Here is a 10,939-nt window from a genome sequence, read left to right on the forward strand (position 1 = left end):
CTTGAGATTCAGTTCCATCTCTACTGACCCAACATGCAAGAAAAACAGTACATTGAGCCCCCTTTTTGCACTGCTATGAGGAAAACAAAACAAAACACAGTACGTGCCAATTTAATTATGGTCTAAGATGAAAGTGATCAACCTACAAGAAAACAAAACAATTTCAACCCCTGGGCTAGTTTAATACAGTCACATATAATGAATCTAGTAATTAAACTAATCAAGCTACTAGCAAAACAAAACACTTTCAACCATCGTACTGGTTTAGGACAATCAATTTCAACCACCGGGCTGGTTTAGGACACAGTCATAATTTCAACCATCTGGTTGGCTTAGGACAATCACAATTTTAACTATCGGGCCGGTTTAGCCTGACGGTCACAACTTCACATTTAGATAATAACAAGCATATTGCTTTTCATTTTTGAATTTCATAATCAGAAACAACATTATATTGCTTTTCATTTTTGAATTTTACAATTAGACAATACCAATATATTGCTTTTCATTTCTTTATTTTTGTTCAACCACAATTTCAATCAATAATAACTGTTGTTTGACTTGAACTAGCACACCGAGCTAGTTTAGGACAATCACATTAATTCCAAGCCATCCCGATCTAGAAATTCAGTGTTATATGACCTGAGCAGTAGGAAATTAAATTTAACTAATTTAAGTACTAAGAAACACAGTAATTTCAATTACCAGGCTAGTCAACAACTAATGTTTGTTTAACCACGTTGGTTCAGGACAATCACATAACTGGTTTTGAGCTGAACCATCCACGGTTGCATGATGTCTTAACCACTGACTGGCTTAGTAAAATAACAATATATTGTTGTTCTATTGCAAGATATATTGCTATTAATTTCTCAACCACGCTGGTTTAGGATAATCACATAATTGGTGTTTGGGCTAATCCAGCCACCACTGTTGCATGGTTACAACCATTGAGCTGGTTTAGTACAATAACAATATATTGCCCTTCTACCATGAAATATATTGTTATTAATTTTTGTTCAACCACGTTGGTTCAGGACAATAACATTACTAGTGTTTGAGCTCAACCAGCCACCATGGTTGCATGATGTTCCAACCACCAGACTGGTTTAGGGCAATCACATTAAGTCCAAGCCCTAAACCAGACTGGTTTAGGGCAATCACATTAAGTCCAAGCCAACCTAGTTTAGAAATGAAACAAGTAAACTATCCCAAAGCTCAATCACAAACAACCACCGGGTTGGTCCTTCTTATTGACAACATCTTCAACATTGTGCGCCTAAGCCATTTCTCCTTTGTTTTAGGAGACACCAACATAGCTAATGTCACCCTCTTTGCAGCTAGTTGATTTAAGTTGTGCGCCCCTTTCACTTTTTGTAGGCCATTTCTCAGGTTAGAGAGCATAGCCTCTTGGGCATGCATCTTCCAAGATGTTGGTAGGGTTGTCACTCTACAAACTTTAGGTTGCAGGCTAAATCTTGTGAAGACTCAAGACTGGTATTCACCTGACTGGCTTGATGTTGATTCCTGGAATGCTCCCACCAGTCATGACACCACATCTCATGTTCTTCGCTCCAATGGCAATGATCGAATGCGTGAATCTACAACTGCTTCCTACCTGCTGCTCTCCAAGGATTCTTCTTTCTTCTCATTGTTTCTCCCTTTGCAAACGTTATAAAAGTCTCTTCCATTTTTTATGTTTTGATACCGTTCAATTACATTCCTCGACCCACAATCTGTTCCTTGTGCCTTGACCAAGCTTTTTAGCTTTCCTATTTCACAGCCTCTATCTTCTTCTCTTGCACTCCATGGCAAGCTGCATGTTGCCATTGACGCCATGGCAACAATCAATGAACCACCAAAATAGATCCTCCAAAATAGAGAGAAGCTAGCTTGTGAGGCGAGCAAAGAATAGAAGACAACTTACCAGAAAGACGACAATCATGCCAAACCAAAGTCTACGCAAGGTCATATCAAGCTGCATGAGGTACTTAATATTCCAAGATTCGATGGGTGGGAGGTGTGAAAATTTGAAATTCATAGTAGTGGCAAAATTTTTATCCGTCCGATTTCCCCCCTTCGGCGATACACATCAATAGAATTGGATATCCTAGACAAGTGCAATGTGGCCTATAATGCTTCGAACCACAAATAGGCCAAAGGGCACACTATCGAGTTCGAAATAGCTTTTTGAGAAACACCAACAAGATCTTGGGTCAATGTTTGCTTGGGTGTAGCCATTTTTGGTGGGGCTCAATGCCTTTTTTGCATATGGGTATCTTGCTTGACCCATAACACTGAATTGCCATGGCCATTAACACCTAGTTGATCACAACCACCCAAGAAGCAAGGTCAAGTTTGGTTGGAACCCATAAGAAGAGTTTTCTCCTAATATTCTCAAGTGATAAACTCCTAGTTGTGGGTTGATTTGCATCAATAAGGGACCCCTTGATCCAAGAATTTGAAACTACAAAACGTATAATCTACTCTATCATAAGCTTTCTCAAAATCTAAGAGGAGAACAGCAAGCCACTCTACATAGACCAAATGAGAAGATGTTATAAAAAATTCTTTGACCATGCACAAATCCCATTTGTGTATCATGGATGAGATTTAAAACAATGGGATGCAAAAATAGACTGGTAGCTTTGGCCAAAATCTTATGAAAGGTACCCAAAAGAGTGATTGGCCTCCATTGTAGATCAATATTTTTGCAACTTCCCTTTGGGCTAAGATGGATGAGACCCTATATAAGTGAATTTTGCATAGTACTAGGGTCCTACATAACCTACAAGTCTGAGGTAACATGGTCCCCTGTGCCAAAAAGCAATTAAAAAGGAGAGTGTCAACCCATCTGAGCCCGTGCAGTTGCCCTCTGGAGGGCAAGAAGTGCAATACTAAATTCTAGATTGGCAAAAGGTGTATAAATTGAGACTCTCATGTCTGGTTTCACCAATGTAAGAATACCCTACCAAACTATATGTCTTGCATCATCTCTAGTGGGCATGTTAGGATCTACTGAAAGAAAGCAAGCATAGAGATATATAGCTATATGTAAGACATCAGAGTGAACAAGCTAAGAAGCAATTTCTCTACCATGTCTTGGGCCAAGAGAAATTAAGAAGTGTTTATTGACTCCTCCTCCCATCTTCCCATGCATGAAAGGCATACTCTGGTCTATGATCTAGAAACTCCTGTTAATAAACCCTTCCTACAGCAAGGTGCTCCTGAATCCAAGCATCTATAGGCCATTTTTGCTCTTCCCTCTAGAGGGCTACTAACCGCTATTGGATGCCAATTTCTTGGTTGAGAATCTCATGTCTTTTACTACTCGTGATAGAATGATAAAAGTCACTAATACTAAATAGGGTTGCTGCCACATGTGAAGGAGATGAAACTCTACCCTACAAATGGGACACCCACATTTGAAAACATCCTTTGTGATACGCTCCTCTTTATACAAGGCAGTTGGAATCTTTGTATTGACAAAGTTGTGTCTCAAATGGGGCTTAAAATTTGTCATAACAATTGTGAGATGGAAACCCCTATTGCATTGCATATCAAGACACCCTATTTAATGCCTAATAATTAACATAAAATATATTACTCATGGATGGTCATCTACAATATCCTCTTTGACCACAAGAATAGCGGATGAGGCAAAGTGTGAAAGGCAACATCTATCCAAGCATCTCTACCGGATGACCTAGAAAAGGAAGGCATCCCAAGCTACTCTCTCCCTTGATTGAATGCCACCTTTTCTCCCCCACTTTTTATCTAAGGGCAACTCCACCATGTTAAAATCACCTCCAATAATCCACGAGTCTAAAATGGGGGACCAAGAGAGAAGCTCCTTCTAGAAAAGGACACGGTCCGCTCTACTGGTGGGGGCATAAAGGTTGAGAAGACCAACCTCTGTCCTCCATTCAACAATATGATCCATTGTGCTCTAAAGTGTGTAATGACATCATGTCCAACTATAAGGGAAGAAATGAATGTGAGACTAAAATGCAAGTTCCTCCCTTAGTGCCCAAAGTAGAAGACCAAAAGATATGATAGGGAAGTAGTCTACCTAACACTGCACAATCTCTAGCATCCAACTTGAGTTCCTAAGTAAAAATAATGTAAATAGACCCCTAGTGAAACCTAGATAAAGCTAATTATGAATTAGCTACCTTTGACAGTGATAAGGTATAGCACCAAGGCCTTAAATATTCCCCTCATCAGTTGGAGGAAGTAGGCTAGGAAACATTACCCAACCTGGTGGTGAAAACAATTCTCACTTGTGTAGAAGATGAGTTGGAGAGGGGAGAAACCCATAGGAGAGACCCCAAACCTATGGAGGATGATGCTCTATCAATACAAAGGAAAACCAAGAATTGCATCACCAAAGATAGATGGCACAATATTTACATCTCTAGAATTAGTTAGAGAGAGAAGAGTTTCTCTAGGGTAAGCACAATGCTAGAGTGCATAAGCTCCATGTGAGATGCGGAGGTAGTAGCCACATCCTTCCATCAAACAATGAGGTCATACTGAAGAATCTAACTTACTAAGTGGAAGGGAGCTTCTTGGATGAAACATTGAGGCCTCAAAGAAGATCTGAAGGTATATCATTCATAATCTCAACCACTTTTACTCTCTCCTCTAGCTCCTAGAACTTATGTCTTAGCTCACTCTTCTCCTTTTTTAGAAAAAAATTTGATATTGTAGAAGAAGAATGACCTCATTCTGCCTAGTGTTAGGTAGAGGTGAAGCTAATGATGCAGCATATAAAGGCTACTTCTCTATTTTCATGTCACCTAGGACCCCCTCTTCTTGTGACTCTCACCACAACCAAATGGTGCTCATTTTGACTTCGAACTAAAAGACAAGTACATCTTATCTTTAAAAAATAAACTTGCTTTTTACTTTGAAGTGATCTAAGCAAACCTCGCAAAGTTATGGTTGATTATTTTTCTATGTAGAAACCAGTATAGAATAGTAGTTAACTTTGATTAGCTGGAGCCAGCGAAGAACCTCCTAGGGATCAATCGGAGTGAATTACTTCACTTCCATGGAGTTCATCCCATCAAAGAGTGGGAAGAAATCATAAGGGAGGGGCTATCTCAAACCTAATAGGTATATCTCTAAGTGATTTATATTATATGCATGGACTTTCTCAGAGATTTGAACACACCATGATCAACCACCCACAAACACATGCAATGGAAACTTGTTATCGCTTTGAGTGAGGACTCGTAGGATGAAAGCTTTTCATTTTACAGGCCGATGTCAATAGTTACCATGTACAGCAGAAGAAGAAGCAATGCACATGAATTCACAAATGGAATCACACCAAAATCACCTCCTATCAAATAGATTCAATCCTTTTGTGACCAATGCCAAAATGTTATAGTTGCACATTGGTTACAAGAATGAAGAGATGGTGTGCACCTTGCATCCCTCAAAATAGGACTTTAATGAGACCTTTGTACTCCCTTGACTTGTAGCTTAGAGATGCTTCAACTCACCTTGCAATCTATGACTACTTCATTTCACTTGACAACTTGCAACTCCCTAGGTTTGCTTCACTTCTTCCTCCTTGATTGACTTTGCTCATTAGAGTTCTAGACTAAGTTACATGACTAGATGCTTGAATTCCTTGATTTCAGACATGTAGAGTTCAACTTCTGGAGTTCTTTGCTAAGCATTCTGCAAGGAACTCTTTGAATTCAATACATGATTGAGTCCTAGACTAAGTTCTTTAGTGTCCAAGTGTGGGCAAGCAGGTGGCAGTGGTGCCAACCTTGATTGGTGCCTAACTTTCCTCCAATAGTAGGGAAATTTTCCCTTGACTTATAGCCAAAATAGACATGCTTGAATGTCTCTTGACTCATTGCTATGATTCCTACAAGTTAACCTGTCATCCAAATCCATTTTAAGATTCCTACCTTTCAATTTGGATTCTTGTTCCATGGACTCTTGATCATTGAATGCATTGTCATTCAAACTTTAGTTGAATCATGCCATAGTGCACATAGGCAATGCATGTCAATGTACATCAATTACATATACAATGGAGCCATAGTACTTCGTTGGAAGAATGGTGAATTCCCAATCATCAAAGTCATTGAACATCAATGCAAAGCAAACATATCGGTCACAAAACCCACATCACATCTTGATACTCAATGCAATATAATATCAAATGTCTTGTATTTTTCAACCAATATAATCACTTACTCCCTAAATCAAATGTGACATCAAAGATCCTTGGGCACTTTTTTATGTAGAATCTAGTATGGTCTAGCACAATGTCTTTATTACATCCTCAAATGCATCTCAAGAAAGACAAGCACTCATGTTTGTTCAAATAGGTCATTGAAAATTTGACTACAAGAAATAAGAGATATGCCCATTATTCAAAAAAAAAGCTACAAACACAAATTTGGAGCTGATGCAATGAAGACATTCCATAAACCATTTTGGACAGCCTTGAGTCATAAATTTTGAAAATGGCATAAAGCATTCCTACTTTTATTCAAAAGAACCCCTGATTAGTTTGAAAGATATGCATGATGTATGCAAACAAGTGTGCCTGTTGGATATGCTATTTTCTTTTTTTAATCATTATGTTAGATCATTAATGCTATTATGATTAGATCATTCTTATTATTAATGCTATTAAGTAATGGGAATTGCTGAAGCTTATGAATTTACAATGGACATAGACCAATCCATAATGGACATTGTTGCTGCAAATTATGAGTCCACAATGGACATAGATCAATCAATGTCATTGTAGACCAACATGGGAACAACAAGGTTATGAAACCTTCCATAGCATTCCTACATATAGTATCCAGTGTTACTACAAAGTCAATTGCAACCCATCCACAACGTTTGAAAGCTTCAATGCTTTTCTATCATCACATAATCAAGCCATCTACAATGGTGAAGCTCTCAAATTTAAATTCATGGTGGTCAGTTCAATTTTAAGCATTGATAGAAATGGAAACAAGGCTTTATGGATTTAATGATTAGGAAATGCCAATATCCACACTATAGATCAACTCAGTCCTCTCTTGATCTTCTTTAAGTTCATTCCAAAAATGCTACACACATATATCAAGTAATTTTGACTTCTAAATGTTTCCACTGTGGACTTTACCAACAAAGATGTCTATCAAGAAAACTACAATTGTATTCAAATGTTTGGGCATAAATTAAGCCATATATTACATCCACATCATTGATATGTTTGCATGTACATCAAATCCCCTCTTTGAACAAATAAAAATTTCATCCATGGATCTCATAGCACACACAACATTTGAATGCAAAGCGCTCTTGCATATCACATAAAATGTAAAACTATCTCTTACCAATGATGCTCTTTGCTCATCCTGCCTCAATCCATAATGTATAAGAACATACCCAAAATTTCCCAATCAAGATCCTCATTGCATGTGGGAGATTAATTTAAGTGTATCTCGATGGATTGATAAACCCCTCCTTTGAGATCCACAAGTAGTAATCTTTGTAAACATTAAGTTTGTTCAAAAACCCAAAATGCAGCAGCAAGTCTTGTATATGCAGAGCACAATAAGTCCTCTATGGTCACCTGGTTCACCTTATGATAGGTGGGTGGAATGGATGGAGCCTCAATGCATATTGGCAATCTATCTACATGTAGTTCAAAGCCTATAAACTATGTATGTGCAATCATACCATCTCCTCTAATCCCCCACTACCTCCAAGGCAATAGATGAAGTCAAGGCTAGCCATGGAAATATACATTATTCAGGTATTGTGGTGCCAAAGTCCATAACTCTATGGAGATAAGTAACCACCTATAAAGATAGCATCAAGTTGTAGAGGGGTAGCCCCAAACTCTACTAGCAAAATATGATGTGGATTGATTTCTTGCTATGAATCATTTGAGTAAGAGGCATAACCCCATAGTCTCTATATGCTAACCCAGTCTATCTTTAATAGATCCATCCCCCACATGGACTACCATATATATCAGATGGATGGACAAGCGAGTCAAAGAGAAGAGACTAGAAATGCTTGATTCTTGAACCTAGCTAGTGCAACATACCCCCTCAGCAAATGAGCCTACATGGCCAGTTGCATTATGAATAAGAGGACCCCCATGTAAACTACTCTTAATGTGTGGCTACTGTTATGGATAAATTTGTCTAAGGAAAAAGGCATTAATATGTGTGTGTGTTTGTATGTGTGGCAATAGTATAATAAAATATGGTGTGCATAGGGCCCAGGGTTGAGGTGGCAGGGCATGACCATGTGCCACCCTTCCATGTAAGAGGACCCATAAGGTGTGATCCATGGTAGTAATATTATGAAATGTAAGGTGGCATGGCCCCTCCATGTGCCACCCCTCCACCTAGGCTGCATTTAGTGAGATATGGCTCAAAGTCCATGGGAGAAGTAATATAAAATAGGTGGAGATGGATATTATATTGGGTTATTCCCTCCATATAGGATAGGCCCATGTGGGGGAGGTATAGATAGTCCAAGGATGCAAGTTAAATAATGGGCAAAGTAGGATGAGGTGGCAAGATTCCTTGTGCCAACCCTCCACTTGTCCTCCTAGATGTTTGAACGTATTATAAAATTGGGAAGAGATCAAGGGAGTATCATAGACTTGGGATATGGGAGTTGATATATGTGGAAAAAAGCACCCAAGCATTATCGCACACAATTAAGAGTGCATAACTGCCTAGCCCACATGGGAGACTCTTCCACACACACCATGCATGTGGGAGGATGCATTTATTGGGAGAGACCCTCTCTCTTGGCTATAAAAGGAGGGGACTATTCCTTGATGAGACACGCTCATTCTTGTAAAGCCACCTAGCTAGTACTTTGATTTCTCCCTTTCCTTCCTTTCAAAATAAAGCATGGTCATCTTCCCTTGATGTCTCCATCTTTACATTCCTCCTCCCATCATGTACATGCTTCTCTTCCCCCTCTCCCTTTCCCCTTGTGTCATAGTCTCCCTCTTCATTCCCTCCCCTTCTAATTCCTTTTCCCCTCCCATGATAACGTTTTGCCTTCACGTTCTCCTTTCCTCTATGGCCCTCGAGCATCGCCATGCTTAGCATTGAGAGTGCGTAACCGCCTAGCCCACATGGGAGACTCTTCCACACACACCATGCATGTGGGAGGATGCATTTATTGGGAGAGACCCTCTCTCTTGGCGATAAAAGGAGGGGGTTATTCCTTGATTAGACACGCTCATTCTGGTAAAGCCACCTAGCTAGTACTTTGATTTATCGCTTCCCTTCCTTTCAAAATAAAGCATGGTCCTCTTTCCTTGATGTCCCCATCTTTACATTCCTCCTCCCATCATGTACACGCTTCTCTTCCCCCTCTCCCTTTCCCCTTGTGTCATAGTCTCCCTCTTCATTCCCTCCCCTTCTAATTCCTTTTCCCCTCCCATGATAACGTTTCGCCCTGCGCAGTTCTGTTCATTTGCGCCTCCAAACTGCATGCCTTCCTTGTCTCTACGGCTGTAAAATTGCCATGCTTCTGTGCTTCCAGTCGGCTTGCTTTCTGCTTGCGGTTCCCATGTGTATACTGGCTGGCGAATCTTCTGCTCATACCGATTGCAGCTGTAGAACTACAACATCTGTGCTCCCACGCGTGCATTCGCGCATCCACTGTGTACACCCACATGCATGGCGGATAGATCATGATGTTTTTTTGGGCTCCTGCGTCTTTTGGTCGCTGACTGTTTTTTCGGGTTTCTGCAAAACTGTAACAGATCCCACGCCCCCCCTCTCTTCTCTTCTTCTCCTTCTCTTTCTCTTCTCCTTCTCCTCTCCTCTCTTTTTATTAAAGAGTGGGATTTGAACCCAAGACCTCCCCCTTCACAAAAGGGAGACTTACCATTGGGCCAGCAGATAAGAAGTGATGAAAATGTAATGATTCTTGCTTATATATTGAAATCTCAGAAACTGTAACTCTCTAACCGTAGGGAGTTTTCACATGCTATAAAAAGCAAAAGCACTTCACTTCACGTGCTCTACTCATATCTCCTACTAGATCGTAGATTCTGAACTTTTTCAAGTTCACTTCACGGACGCACACCACATGAAGAGGGCGGATATTTATGTCACTTCTCGACGAGTTCAAGGATTTGGTGCCTGGTCCTTCACGCCTTATGGCTACCAATGGGCGAGATCTCTTTCTTGATCTTCATGTGGATCTGCAACAACTAATTGTACAGTGCATTGCTCAAGGAGACGACGGGTGGGATGATACACCGTGGATGATTCAAGGTGAAGAACTATTGATACGTTGGGAGAACTTTGATTTCAATTCTACTCATTGTACGGTGATCGAGCTACTTGCTGCTTCGGAGGTAATTAAAAGGGTGTCCTTCTTTGAAGGGTGGGATGCTCCCCAAGCTTGGGGGGAGATTTGGCACATCTGCTTATTCATTCCTGTGGATAAGCTCGTCTTGAATGGTTTATTCTCAATCTCACTACAAAGGTTTCTAGGCCTTGGCTATGGTTGGTAATGTTTCGACCAAGGAATCCATTTGTACCTAATCAACCCTTTGTGCCTCATTTTGAGCTTCAAGTTGTAATTCTTTTTGGTCTAAAGATAAACTATCAACAAAGGATTGCCAGTTTATTTGGTGCTAAACGTTTGGCTCAAGTATTGAATTCTCCCCACCCTCTCCTTCTACCTATCTTGGACTACCGAGAAACTTGGGATGCCTAGCCAAGGCCCTGAATGATCTTCGGCTTGAGATGGTGGGCATCAGAAATCAAGCCAACCGCCCTCCAAGAGACCGAGCTAATGTTGTATGCTACGAGTGCCACCAGAAAGGTCATTATCGCATGGAATGTCCCAATATTCCAAGGGTGAATCTTCTAAGTGAATCTAGCACTGAGGATTCTGATATAGAGATCCTTGACCT

The sequence above is a fragment of the Dipteris shenzhenensis genome, chromosome 32 (assembly GCF_047967505.1).
Source record: "Dipteris shenzhenensis isolate YYH24624 ecotype China chromosome 32, Dip_SZ_1.0, whole genome shotgun sequence".
In the NCBI taxonomy this organism is placed as follows: domain Eukaryota; kingdom Viridiplantae; phylum Streptophyta; class Polypodiopsida; order Gleicheniales; family Dipteridaceae; genus Dipteris; species Dipteris shenzhenensis.